This window comes from Ursus arctos, unplaced genomic scaffold (genome assembly GCF_023065955.2).
Source record: "Ursus arctos isolate Adak ecotype North America unplaced genomic scaffold, UrsArc2.0 scaffold_12, whole genome shotgun sequence".
Classification (NCBI taxonomy): Eukaryota; Metazoa; Chordata; class Mammalia; order Carnivora; family Ursidae; genus Ursus; species Ursus arctos.
Genome location: NW_026622786.1, coordinates 32,265,015 through 32,277,663, shown reverse-complemented (window position 1 = coordinate 32,277,663; position 12,649 = coordinate 32,265,015). Strand labels below are relative to the sequence as shown.

The window sequence follows — 12,649 nt, the reverse complement described above, 5'->3', positions numbered from 1 at the left end:
CTTGAAGTCAGGGAATGAGCCTAATTACAGTAGTCCCCCCTTATTTGAAGTTTTGCTTTCCACAGTTGCAGATACCCACAGTCAACTGTGGTCCAGAAGGAGATGATCCCCCTTCTGACAAATTGTCAGAAGGCTAATAGTAGCCTAACATTACATCACAACGCCCATGTCCCTCACCTCACTTTATCTCGCCATGTAGTTACTATATCGCCTCACATCATCCAAAGAGGAAGAAGGGGGAGTACAATACAAAAATACAATATGATATTCTGAGAGAGAGACCATATTTACATAACTTTATTACAGTATATTGTTATAATTGCTCTATTTCATTATTGTTGATTTCTTCCTGTGCCTAATTTATAAATAAAACTTTATTACACGTATGTATGTACAGAAAGAAACAGCCTCTCTAGGGTTTGGTGCTATCTGCAGATTCAGCCACCCCCTGGGTGTACTGGAGAATATTCCCCACAGATCAGGGGTCTATTGTGCTTCCTCGAGACCCTCAGAGTCCAGCACTCACAGGGGTTGGCTGATCAATTGTGGATTCACCTGATGTTTTTCCGAGGGCTTGATAAGTGTGGATGTCGAGTAAGTTAGGTTGACTGAGGTGAGGTGACTAGACTTAGGATTTGCATGCTCTAAAATAAGAAAAGGTGACCTAAGCAGTATAACAGTGGTTTTCAGACTAGTGCCTGTCAGACTTTCGAGTGCATGTGAATCATGTGACTCCATGTAGCCCTACCCAATACACCCTATTAAAAAACAGGTCAAGTGCAGACAAAAGTATTGCAATTAAGCATCTGGAGGAAGCAGGAGACTCAATTTTCAGGGTTCATATCCCATTTCCAAATCCTGTTGCCATGCCTGGTCCTTTTGCTTTCAGGTCTATGAAGAGTGTATTAAGTACATAACAGCTACCATTTTTTGTGTACTTATAAAGCGCTTGGCACTGTTCTTGCTGCTTTAAGCATGTTATCTAATTTGCACACCACCCTAGACTATTATCCTTATATTGCTGATGATGGGGAAAAAAATAAAATTAGCAATAACTCCCTTGTATTTACACAGGAAGAGTAGGGATTTATTCCTGATTCACCTGAGTCCAAAGTCTAGCGTGGAAGAATAGTTCCATGCCCCTGGGTAATGAAAGAGCATTTCAAGGATGTGTAAGCTTGAGGTCAGGGTGACAATGGTACAGAAGGATGGAGATACTCAGAAAGCCCTTGCAGAACAAAGCCCCCGACCAGAGGTTTGTGCCCTTAGTATTTGCCTCGTTGAGCGTTTAAATCCAACTAGGGTATTTAAGAGCTGAAGCTGCCTCGTATAGTATCCGGTAGCTTGCAAGGTGCTCACAATTTTAGCAAATTGCTGAAGCCAACCTCTCCCTTTCACCAGGAACTCTCCAGAAATTTTTCCGCCTGCTATCTAGGAGAAAGGCCCCACCCTAGATTTTTGTGTTGATCTAGGTTAATTAAGGCTGGTGTTAGAGTCATCTCCCACAGCCTAAGAGGGTTTAAGGTCGACTTCCACAACGTACTGGAGTTGAAACAAAGGTGGTAGCTTGCCCAGCAAGTAGGGGGAAAGCAGTTAAAAGCTTAAGGGAACAACTTCTGGACAAATTTTCTTTTCATTTTGACTTGGAACTAGAAATGGGGTTAAAGGAGGTGCCTGCTCTCTTAAGGCTTGCTTGTAGGAACAAATCAGTGAAAGACGATTAGATGCGTCGGCCCTCTCCTGACTGCCAGGACAGGGCAAGAGGTTCATTTTCAGTGCTCTTACAGTAACTAACACTGAGAAGGCATCCCAGGAGACTTGATATAACCGAGTGCTCTTGTCTGTACATTTTTCACTGGGCAGAAGATTTTCCATCCCAATAGCTGTCAGCTTTCAAGAAGACCGTTTGCTTTCTCATCCTGAAATTGGGTAGAATGTGGAGAAGAGAAACATGCTTCGGATCAATCAATAGGGAGAACCCCTCCCCCCATACTCTTAACAGGTGGTTTTGATGAGGACCGTCAACTCCTTGATGCACAGTTCACAATTGTAGGCGGAGCGTTCAATTCCAGCGTCTCGGGAACCTGCTGCTGAGAGACGAGGGAGCCCAGCTCTCAGTGTCCGGAAACATGGGGGTTCCTGCTGGAGAGGAGACTCAGGTGTCCAGGGAGATTGGTTTAACCATTCTCCTCAGTCTCCCTCAATATTCCCCCCGCCCCGCCTCATTCCTGTGATCTTATGGGGTCCTTCTGTTCTCCTGCGGGGCGGCAGATGAGAAGGAGGGATTAGCTCCATCCTGACCCCAGTCCTGCAGGGGAGTTGCCAGAGGGCTATTTTTAGTGGTAGCTGCTCCCCTCTAACACCCGGGGGAGGAGCTGCGGCAGTGGAATGGCCGCAGAGCGCAGAGAAGCCTCGGTTTTCCGCGCCCTGTTAGGGATGGGGGAGGTATTCGACGCAGCGGGTTCCCCAGGCAGAGGCCGCCAGGTGGCCGCCTCCGAGGCTGGAGCGGCCCCGCCGGGAAGCGCGGGAGGGTTCGTTTTCCATGTCCAGGGGAAAGCCTCCGGCGGCCGGCAGCAGCCTCGCAGGCCAGTCCCGGCGCGGGGTGGTCTCCGCAGGGGAGGAAGTTCCCGGGCACGGCGGCCTGCGTCACAGCGGGGCTGGGACCGCGGGGCGGGCGGGCGGCGGCGGCGACCCCGGAGCCGGGCGCTGGGCGGCGCTGGCTGCCGCTGGCTCGGCTGCGCGCGGGGCGGCGCTGGAGGCGGCTCCGTCCGCGGCCGGGGAGGCGGAGGGGAGGAGGGCTGCGGGGCTGGGGCGGTAGCTGCGTCCCGGCTGGGAGCCCGCGAAGAAGACGAGGAGGAAGGCGCCGCCGTGGCCGCGGCCGCAGTGCTCCGGGCGCCACACGCCATGAGCAGCGGCCCCGCCGACGACCCCGCTGTCGCTGGCCGCCGCTGAGCCGGACCCGGAGACAGCTCGCCGCTCCCCAGCACCCGCCCCGCCGGCACCCTCGCATCCGGAGGTAAGGGCGGGGACCGCCGAGGGATGGAGAGGGGCGGCCCGCCGGGGACCGCCGGGCTCGGTCCGCTAGGTGCGCGGGAGCCACTGCTCGCCCCGCCTCGCTCGCGTCTCTGCCTGCTCCCGCTCTCGGGCGGGCGGAAGGTGGTCGCCCGCCCAGTGTTTGGTCCTTGCAGCCACCCGCTGCTGGGGCTCGGGGACCCGTGAGCCCCTACCCCACCCATCCCAAGCCAGCCCCAGCGTCGGTGCCGGGGACCCCAGCCTGGCGCCAAGCACCGCTCGGCCGCCACAGATTCTGCGGACTTGGTGGGGGGTGGGGGGACCGGGGGTGGAGGACGAGGAGAAAAGGCGGCCACCGCCGGGGCAATCTTCCTTCTTCCCTACCTGAAAATCCCCTGAGACCCCACCGCCTGTCCCTTCTGGTCTGCTCTCCCCTTGTACCCCCGAGTCCCTGAAGTTAGCACTTTTGGGGAGAGAGGAATCTGATGGTCTCCGACGGGAACGGGAGCGCGGTGCCTGCCCCTTTGCAGGACCGGAGGGGAGAGAGGGTTTAGCCGGATCGGGCGGGCCCCAGAAGCCAGGTGTCTTAGGCCGGCAGTTGAGACCAGGACCGCCGCCTTCAACCCAAACCCAGGGTCGCCGGTCTTTCCCTTTCCAGCCGGTTCACAGCAGCGAGGTGGTTAGGGATGGAGTTAGCAACTCCGGAGCCTTAGGATGTGCTCTGTAGGCGCTAATTCCATTCTTTTCTCCTCAGCCAGCTCTTCCCTCCCCCACCCCACGCCTGCCGGTGCACATCAGATTACAGTTCCTTCAAAAGCTCACACGGTACCTAGCTCTGAATAACCACAGACACCTAGCCCACATCCCAGGACGGGTATTTCAGAGTGTCAAGACCAAACTTCACTTGGTTTCAAATTCTTTTTAAACATTTGAAACTCAGCAAACCAGTTAGGAAAACACTTGCAAGTCCCCATCCTCAAAGTAAAAAAATAAGAACCGGTCAGTTTTGTGGGAGGGCTAGCCTTGGGCAAAGGGAGGGTTGAGTGACCCTATTTATCGCAGCTTTGGGGGGGGGGGAGAGGAATAGATAAAAGAAATGGCAATCCTATTTTATTCACATACTTCTTATAATATAAGAAATGGAGCTTCAGCCAACGGGCACATTTCTGGACAGGTATGGAGTGGTTTCCTAAGGCATCCATGAGGCTTCTCATGGACAAGTCAATAAGATGCCGTCTAGATGGGAAAGGAGGCAAAGTGATAGTAACCCTCTTGCTTGGCACGTTCCAAAATTGCTGGAACCAAGGAGCTTTATACGTGTATAACTTTTTTCTTTATTTTTTAATGATTTGTATAAACTCAAAATGTAGGTTGAACTTACCCAAATTTGCTGAGATTCATAAACCATGTGTTGGGTTTATGGGTATATGGGTTTATGGGCATAGATAACCCATTAGATGTATACTACTCTAAGCTATGATATTTGTATTTCTTCTGACTTGCTTAATTAGGGAAGACCAGGGGCGTAACCCTGATTTACTTTACTTTGGAGTGATTAATTTAAATACTGTCTTGAGGTCAGTTTGTTTGCTTTTGAGGGGCAGTTGGCGACCAGCTTTGCAAGGATATTTTTCATGATTCACGTAATGGATTGACCACAGATGGGTCTTACCACTTTAACAATGCTATCAGAGATAGCAAGCATGTTTAACAATTTTCTTAGAAATAAAATTATCAAAGTCTTTGTTAATGGTACTATCTCTTATTTCTCAGATTGACTAAGCACTTTGTTTAATGGAATGCTTTTAGAAGAGAATGCTTTTAATGAAAAAAATATATGAGGGAGTATAAAAGAATGAATAATTTTCCACTTATGTAAATTTTAACTTTTAAAAACACTACAAAGTTAGCAATTTTTAAAACGCCTAAGGTGTTTAATTTTTACCAAACTGCTGTTACGATTTTCCAGTAGTCTGTAGTGTTTTTAAGTTACCAATAACATTACAATACAGCCCAAGTGTAAAAACGGATGGGGTGGAAAGTTATACGTATTTTGCCAAGTATTGTGTTAATGACTTAATATGGTGGGTACATTGCTATAATATAGTCCAGCACGGTAGGTACCTAACATACATTATACTCAAACTCGTACAACAAAGGCTTAAAGTAGATGGTGCCATCCGCCTTTTACAGAAGAAAGAGGGTCAGAGTTTGTGACTTGCCCAAGACAAGACAATGCCTGAATGAGGCCAAGCCTCTTTAGCCTTAATGATGTCCTTTTCTGTTATCCAAATCCGCCTATCTCTTTTCTACAAAAATGTATTGTTGACTTGCTATAATGACTCTATGCAGAAGCTGAGATTGAAGAGGTGAAATCACCTGTCCAGGGGTTTCCATGTAACTAGTAGATAGCAGAATTCACATTGGGAATCGGGGTCATCTCTTTCCTAAACCCATGTTCTTGCCACTGATCTCTATTAAATGACAGATTAAGAACTTAACCTAATGGACATTTTACTTTTTTTCATCAGCTGTTCTCATCCACAGGACAATGATGGTCTCATAGGCTGTAATACACTCTCAAGCTTTTATACTCAGTCCCTGGAGTGCTGGCTGTATCTCCAGCCCTAGATGACTGATGAAAGCATATTTGTAACCAATGAGGGTGACATTACAATGGAGGTATCCTTGAATCCACTGCATTTCTCTTAAAATAAAAATCAGGCTAGACTGGCATGGGGGAAAGAACATGGTCTCAAGATGGGAAAAGCTGGTATCAGATTTTGGTTTTACTGTCCAATACGAGTGTAAACTAATCACACTGTGGAACTTTCCTGAGCCCATTTTCTGATATATAATGGAGTTAATAAAACCTACTTAGTTGGAGTATTGTGCAGACTAAATGTAACAATCCGTGTAAAGGACAGCTCCTGTCACCTACTAGGTGTTCAGTAAATGGTAGGGATTAGCTCTCCTGTATCCTGGCGCTGATGGAAATTTCTGCTGGATTTTACTCCACCTCTATTTTACATGCATATAGTGATTAGTCATTGCTATCAGTGATTCATTCTTCATATGGCTAGACAAAGGTCTAATCTGGTTTCTAGCATCTTTAACTTTTGAATCACATCCTTTTTTTGTAGTCCTGACTTACATTTACTCACCTTACATAGTTTTTTATTTGCTCCACTCTGCATATTTTTTTAGAACTTTACTAGCCATACTTCAGTGAGTTGGAATTTGTAATTTTTGGCAAACACACTTTCCTGTTTTCTGCTTCTCCTGATTTCTCAGCCTTGCTTATCACTCAAAGCACAGTGACAATCCCACTATCTTCCCGCCACATACCTCACCCTTGACCAGATCTCCGCTAGCTAAAATTCTGCATGTCCTTCAAGGCCCAGCCTAAATGCTGCCTCCTTCCTGAGCCCATGTACCTTCCATTTTAAATCCTTTCTCAGTTCAATTATAATTCAGACACCATGTACTCCTAATAATTAAAAAAAAAATTTTTTTTTTTTACTTTTTTAGTTATTTGCCCTATGGTAATCCTATGAAATTTCATGGTATCCTATGAAATTCTGTACACTCTTTGAGGACAAGGGAATTTGCCTATTTCTTTTTATTTCTGGCTTAGTATAAAATACAAAGGGTTTCTAATTTCTGAATGAAAGATGAGTCAGATATTCCGAGAGAGAGCCTTATAGTAATTAGGAAAGGTGCCTCTAAATTATTTGTCTCAGTTTCATGATTATTGGTGACACCTTCCTCTTTATTTTGAGACTTCTTTGTCCTAGCCTTCTCCACCAATTTAACTGGTATTACATTTCCTGGAAGGCCTTTTTTTCTTTTTCTTTTCTTTTCTTTTTTTTTTTAAGAGAGGGAGGGTGGGACACGGAGAGGAAGAGAGAATCCCAAGCAGGCTCCAAGGCCAGCGCAGAGCCTGACCCCGGTCTCAATCTCACAACCCTGAAATCATGACCTGAGCTGAAATCAAAAAGTCTGTTGCTTAACTGACTGAGCCACTCAGACATCCCTGGAAGGCCATAGTTCTTACAGCCTTGGCCATTTGGTACCAGGTAAGATAGCTATGTTTCATTAATAAATGGCTCCTGTGATGGTATAAAAAACTCATTAACTTTGCAGGTATTGAGCACATCAACAGTATTTGAGTAGTTTGGCATTTTCAGTGGTCCAGATGGATTTCTTTAATGAGGAATAGGATTTACCTGAGGGAAAGGAATACCTACCTTGAGAGAAGGTTGAGGTAATGAGCAAGAAGAATTTCAAACCCCTTTGGCTGGAAATAGGACTAACCATGGCACAGCGTGGAGGCTGCAACCAGAAGTGACCTCCATGAGAGAAGTAGCACAGGGAAAAGATGCAGACAGTTTCACACAAACATGAGAGGTGGAAAAAATGGAAGAGGTAACGGAAATGAAGCACAACTATAATGGTATATGACCGAGGCCTGCTAGATAGATGGTATTCCTGGAGTGTAGAAATAGGAAAGAGACTGTGAGGCAAGATTGGCAAGAGAGGGGAGGAACTAGTGTGGCCTCAAATGTCCAGTACCTTTAGTATACTCTCATTTGCTCCCCGGGCTTCACAGAAAGACAAGAGGATAATCTCAGCGGTTTGCTTAAAGTAGATTGTTTGCCAGGAATATATTGAAAGTTTCCTAATTATTAAGAGTAGAGAATGACCGAACTCTTTCAATATCAGACATGAAGTAAAGAATCTGGGCTATCTGCTTAGAAGGGTAACACACTCGCAAGTTCTGGGAGTGAATTTAGGATCATTTTCTAATGTTGGATGGGTATTCTAAAATATGGTTCTGTAGGGGCACCTGGGTGGCTCAGTCAGTTAAGCGTCTGCCTTCAGCTCAGGTCACGATCCCAGGGTCCTGGGATTGAGTCCTGCATCAGGCTCTCTGCTCATTGGGGAGTCTGCTTTTCCAACTCTGCCTATGCTTTCATCTCCCACTAGTGCTCTCTCTCTCTCTCTCAAATGAATAAAAATAAAAAATCTTTTTAAAAGATAAATAGAATAAACTAAACTAAAATAAAATATGGTTTATAGTCTGTGGTGTATCCAGTTGTGAATGGCAGCTGGTAGAGAAATGGTCATATGGGTTCAGAAAATGAATAGGATTTAGAAAACGGGGAATTGGCAAAATTCAGAAATCAATTTTAAGAAAGAAGCCTTAAAGCTTAGGGAAATAACTGAAGATCTTTCAGATGACTGCAGTATTTTGAGTCAAAGGAATCCAGAAACAAATGTTGTTTGAAGAACTCTTCTAAAAACTGGGAAGAGCCAGAGCTATACTACTGGAGAAGGGTGGGAAGGGAGAGCAAAGGTGAGTTATTTTGGCTAAGCCAGGAAACTGCCCGAAGGCTTGAAACACTGGGGAGAACATAATGGAACTCATAGAAAAGTGTTTCCCAACCATTTTTTCTTTTCATTATTACTCTCCCTCCACGAGTTTTTTTAGATAAATTGTAATACCGCAGGTACACTGTGTATCTGTTCATGAACCGTGGCCGTTTGGCAGGCTGCAAACCATTATTTAAGTTTTTTTTTTTTTTTACTCTGCCCTCCAGAATGGATTTTTGACAGGGATGAGATTGTCACCCAGTTGAGAACACATGGTGCGGCATGATTCTATATTATGTCCAAAAATCATAAAAGAGCCACATAGAACTAAAGACATAAAGAAGAGTCAATATGTTTATTTGTATGAATGTGTATCATACCTTAATTGACAAATTCTCTGAAATTAGATTGTTTTTTTTTTGCCTTTATGAAGAAAAGCGTACTTTATCAGCTCTTAAGCTGAAATATACATGTAAAAAAATATAAGGCTTCTAGTTGGCCTAGTTCTCCCTTAGCAAAATTATTAAATTTTTAAAGTTATCTTCTGAAGCCCCCTCTACCTGCATTCTTTTGTTTCCTGGATAGGAGGCCGTCCCCTAACTTTAAATGCTCAATACCCTTTATTTACTTATGTTATGCTGGAAAGGCTCTGCTGTTAACTGATCATTCTTGTGACCTGTCAATTATACATGAGTAGAAGTTAGTCTTTAATAGAGCATGTGTATTTTAAGCCATTTATTTATACTTATGAAACACTACATTCCCTACCAAAGAGATTTCAGTTCATAAGAAGTAGATATTTGGGGGGGAGTGGGGCTCTGAAGTCATTCTTAGCTTTTTCGCGTTCTGTTCCTTACTCCGGTTCCCTAGGGAGTAAGCCTGGGCTTCTGGTGCCCAGTCTCAGGAGCTGTGAGCATTAGAAGGCTCGGCTTCTTTGTGTGTTGACTTCTTTCAGCATTTGGAGCCCATCAGCCCTTGCATACTCCCTTCCCCCCAAATAGCTCATCCTCATCTCCTCCAGCTTTTGTTTTAACTGTATTGTTCTTTTTCCTTTCCTTCACCACCAAACCTCCAGTAACTGTTTTTCAACATCTTTTCTCTTTCGTTTTTGGAGGTGCACTGAAACCTCCCTGAGGGCAGAGACCATATCTGTCGTTCATTTCTGTATCCACAGCACCTGCACAGAGCCTGGGACATAGCTGCTTAAGACAGAGTTGTGCGATAAATATTTAATGCCAGATGTTACAGTAACATGTCTAAGCTACCAGTTTGGAGTGTATCCTTCTCCCTTTCTGTTCTTTTAAATTCTGATATGAAATTTGATAGTGTAACTAGAAGTTACACTTCGTAATAGGGTCATGAACTATGCACAGGGGAATATTTCTATATGTGATTGGAAATTAGGAGCAAGCATTATGTAAAATATGACGACTGGACACCAAAATAAATCTGAGGCAAAACTCTCTAAATAAGCTAAATATATGAAAACTCATGAGTCCTGTGATTTTATTCTGTGTATTTGAAGACCTTGTCAAATCAATAAAAATTATTAAGTACTTTTTCTCAAATATTGTTGAGGTTTATGAAAATTAGGAATAGGGGGTGCCTGGGTGGCTCAGTCAGCTAAGCATCTGCCTTCAGCTCAGGTCATGATCTCAGGTCCTGGGACTGAGCCCTGCATCTTTTTTTTTTTTTTTTTCTGATGTAAAGTTCGATGATTTATTAGTTGCATATAACACCCAGTGCACCATGCAATACGTGCCCTCCTTACTACCCATCACCAGTCTATCCCATTCCCCCACCCCCCTCCGCTCTGAAGCCCTCAGTTTGTTTTTCATAGTCCATAGTCTCTCATGCTTCATTCCCCCTTCTGATTATCCCCCTTTCTTTATCCCTTTCTTCCCCTACCAATCTTCCTAGTTCTTATGTTCCATAGATGAGAGAAACCATATGATAATTGTCTTTCTCTGTTTGACTTATTTCACTTAGCATTATCTCCTCCAGTGCCGTCTATGTTGCAGCAAATGTTGAGAACTCGTTTTTTCTGATAGCTGAGTAATATTCCATTGTATATATGGACCACAACTTCTTTTTTTTTTTAATGAGTTTTTATTATGTTAGTCACCATACAGTACATCCCCAGTTTCCGATGTAAGGCTTGATGATTCATTAGTTGCGTATAACACCCAGTGCACCATGCAATACATGCCCTCCTTACTACCCATCACCAGCCTATCCCATTCCCCCACCCCCCTCCCCTCTGAGGCCCTCGGTTTGTTTCTCATAGTCCATAGTCTCTCATGCTTCATTCCCCCTTCTGATTACCCCCCTTTCTTTATCCCTTTCTTCCCCTACTGATCTTCCTAGTTCTTATGTTCCATAGATGAGAGAAATCATATGATAGTTGTCTTTCTCTGCTTGACTTATTTCACTTAGCATTATCTCCTCCAGTGCCGTCCATGTTGCAGCAAATGTTGAGAACTCGTTCTTTCTGATAGCTGAGTAATATTCCATTGTATATATGGACCACAACTTCTTAATCCAGTCGTCTGTTGAAGGGCATCTCGGTTCCTTCCACAATTTAGCTATTGTGGACAATGCTGCTATGAACATTGGGGTGCATATGGCCCTTCTCTTCACTACGTCTGTATCTTTGGGGTAAATACCCAGTAGTGCAATGGCTGGGTCATAGGGTAGCTCAATTTTTAACTTTTTAAGGGACCTCCACACTGTTTTCCAGAGTGGCTGTACCAACTTGCATTCCCACCAACAATGTGGGAAGGATCCCCTTTCTCCACATCCTCTCCAGCAATTGTTGTTTCTTGCCTTGTCAATTTTTGCCATTGTAACTGGCGTAAGGTGGTATCTTAGTGTGGTTTTTATTTGCATTTCCCTGATGGCTAATGATTTTGAACAGTTTTTCATGTGTCTGTTAGCCATTTGTATGTCTTCATTGGAAAAGTGTCTGTTCATATCTTCTGCCCATTTTATGATTTGTTTATTTGTTTCTCGCGTATTGAGTTTGAGAAGTTCTTTGTAGATCTTGGATACCAGTCTTTTATCTGTAGCATCATTTGCAATGAGCCCTGCATCTTAAGGGACTCTGCTCTCCTTCTCCCTCTGCCCCACCCCCCTGCTCATGCTCTTTCTCTCTCTCAAATAAATAAAATCTTTAAAAGAAAAAAAAAGGTTCAAATACCTTTTTCTTTTTTGAAATGGGAAAAATATAACCAATAAATCCAACTTCTGGAAAAGTATTATAGAGGATTATTAAGCTAATAATACCTGGGTTTTTCAAAATAACTATGAGAATCACTTCATTAGAAAAATACTGCCAGGCTAATTTGTATTATCTCCCTTGACATTAGCTCCAGGATAATGTTCTTATCAGCATAGTTAGGAAATACTGTCCAGCACACACGTCTTTCTAGTTAATGCAAAGCTGTGTGGCTCCCAGAACATGGTAAAGCTGAAGAATTAGCAGCTGCACGTGTGTCTAGTGCTTGGATCTGAATTGGGGGTTTAGGTATTTTATCTACGAATCTACGTGGAATAATAGGAAACATGTATCTGATATTTCATTAAATGGCTGCATGGTGGGTAGAATGCCTTGGTGTTGAAGCAAGGATTGGAAATGAGCTTTGCAAAAATAAAATAAAATGAAATTAAAATGAAAGGAAATAGTCAAAACGAAGCAATAAAATTTACTTAAGGAAAGTAAAGGGCTATATCTTGAAGAAAAATAAACAAGCCAACCATATAAATATACTAGAGTTTTGCTTGGGTATTGTCATTTCCGTATCACCAGTATTTAGAATAGTGCCTAACATGTAGCAAAGGATCAATGAATATTTGTTGAATGAATAAATGAATGAAATGCAAGATGGAGAAAGACTATATGCCATGAGGACAAAAGCAAATTTATTCTTAAGGAAATGGTGCTGGGTAACTAGTAGACTGAATAGACTGTTAGAAAGACCTTCTGGACAAATCATTTATTTATGAGCATATATTAAAGTTTTATTTCAGTCTGACATATAAGAGAAAAGGTTTCTGGTAAGTCAGTTTGAAAATTCATTCTTACTAGGGACATCTTATAAAAGTAATGGATGGTTAGACATTGTTATGAGATCTAGATAAAAAATGTAGGTTGAAGGTTATTAGACTCTTAACTGGGTCGTTCGGTAGCTGGTTTCCAAGGATGAGTCTTATCCCAATTCCACATTGTACAGGAGGCTAGCCAGTGCAATAAGGATGAAAA

The 12,649-nt window shown here is 43.7% G+C and overlaps 1 protein-coding gene across 1 annotated transcript in view; it reads left to right on the top strand.

Annotated features, from left to right (window-relative positions):
* Positions 1 to 2,782: 2,782 nt before the first annotated feature.
* Positions 2,783 to 12,649, top strand: part of LRRC8C (leucine rich repeat containing 8 VRAC subunit C) — a 78,587-nt gene continuing 68,720 nt past the window's right edge. Inside the window, exon 1 of the mRNA XM_026497645.4 lies at positions 2,783 to 3,016. The gene's annotated coding sequence lies outside the window, so the exon portion shown is untranslated. The remainder of the gene's footprint in view (positions 3,017 to 12,649) is intronic.